Raw genomic sequence first — 1,672 nt, forward strand, 5'->3', positions numbered from 1 at the left:
CTGACGTGACATGTTCGTACGAACCCTTTGTACGAACAAAAGTAAGAGAAATTTAGGATAAAAATACAAACATGTTCTTGCATGAGGCCCAAATTGTCTCCACTTATCTGTGAACAAATTGCTGGAGCAACAGGTCCAGGAGGGAGACCCGGCCAACATTAGCTCCTCCTGGAGGATCTGAAGGTGTCCCAAAGCCAGAGAGGAAATATAAAAACCTCCAGCAAGTTCTGGATCTGACCCGGGATTTCGTCCCAGTGGGACATGCCTGCAACAGTGTATCCAGGAAGTGTAACTTCATGTAACAACTTTGAATATACCAGACAACCACACACAGCTCTACATAATAAATTTACAGAAACAAACTAGAATTTACTTTGATTCATATATGCAGGCTCTGCAGGACTGAGCAGGAACAGAAACTGTGCTGTGTGTTAGACAAGAAGACTAAAGATCTGAGATTAATGAAAACAATATGTGCAAAATAAAAGCATAAAAAATATTTTTAAACCGAATGAAGCCCTGAGTGGAAACTTTTTRTTGTTTTAGCTACTGTAATGATGAGTCACTGATGGAAGCAGGCAGCAGCCAGGGCCTTCTCTGCCCAGGACTCTCTGAAACCCAGTTTCAGGCTTTAGGACCTGGAGGGTCCCACTGCTCCATCTGGGTGGGACTGGCCCAGAAACAAGATCCCATGGCAGAGATTTTCATGCAGTGGGAGCGAAGGAAACTTCTGTCCTCTGCCATCTGATACAGAAGTGCTGCAGAATCTGCACTCAACTCAACAACTAACTTCTGAACCAGCCAGAGAACCCTGGTGAACCCTGAAACAGGTAGGGGGACTGTGAAGTGTGTGTGTGTGTGTGTGTGTGTGTGTGTGGGGGGGGGGTCATGGGTTCCATTCAGAGCTGAGAACTGTCCAGGCATGTAACTAAAGATAACACATCTGTTTAACTTCCCGTTGTTGAGCTGAGCTACACTGAGCTAACATTTTTTATTTTCTGAAACATGTTAAAGTCTGACAAAATTAAAGGCCTGGTACTTCTTTGAGGGAATGCACGTYGCCCACTTCCTGTCATGCCAGTTAGTGTGTTGTTTCCTGGTCTGAACTCTTTTCATAACTTTAGTTTGATCGCAGATCTTAAAAGATAAACTAGAAGCTCTAAACCTGAGAAGGGGGTCTCTGCAGTCACTAAGGAGGAATTTCTTACTTCGTGGGAGGAAATGGACCAAGACACGATTGGTCTGTTTGACATTTGTGGCCATAGTTGGCCCAGTTGGTGAGGTTTGAAGAAGCTGGTGGGCAGCTTGGTCGAATCAGGCAGGAAGCACTTATATTTTGTAAACACAGAGATTAATTTTAGTCATAACTTGAGAAAGGAAGGTGCTAGCTGCACAACATGAGGAGAGACGTGTAACAATTTGGCTCAGTCAAAACATCCCTAACCAGCCTGTAAAAAGATGGATAAAAATCAATATGAATACAAATTCAGTCATAACTTGAGACAGGAAGTTATCAAAACACTGGCCTTTTATTGTGGCCATCTTAAGGCATACCTGTGCAATAATCATGCTGTCTAACCAGCATCTTGATATGCCACACCTGCCAGGTGGGACGGATTATCTCTGCAAAGAGGAAGTGCCCCCTAACACAGATTTAGACAGATTTGTGAAC

The 1,672-nt window shown here is 43.7% G+C and overlaps 2 protein-coding genes across 2 annotated transcripts in view; one reads left to right on the plus strand and one right to left on the minus strand.

Annotated features, from left to right (window-relative positions):
* The window catches only part of gdpd5a (glycerophosphodiester phosphodiesterase domain containing 5a), a gene marked incomplete in the record, with an annotated part of 94,726 nt that overhangs the window by 82,913 nt on the left and 10,141 nt on the right, over positions 1-1,672 (minus strand).
* Positions 677-1,672, plus strand: part of serpinh1a (serpin peptidase inhibitor, clade H (heat shock protein 47), member 1a) — a 12,871-nt gene continuing 11,875 nt past the window's right edge. The window contains exon 1 of the mRNA XM_014021139.1: positions 677-830. The gene's annotated coding sequence lies outside the window, so the exon portion shown is untranslated. The remainder of the gene's footprint in view (positions 831-1,672) is intronic.

This window comes from Austrofundulus limnaeus, unplaced genomic scaffold, assembly GCF_001266775.1.
Source record: "Austrofundulus limnaeus strain Quisiro unplaced genomic scaffold, Austrofundulus_limnaeus-1.0 Scaffold279, whole genome shotgun sequence".
Lineage (NCBI taxonomy): Eukaryota > Metazoa > Chordata > Actinopteri > Cyprinodontiformes > Rivulidae > Austrofundulus > Austrofundulus limnaeus.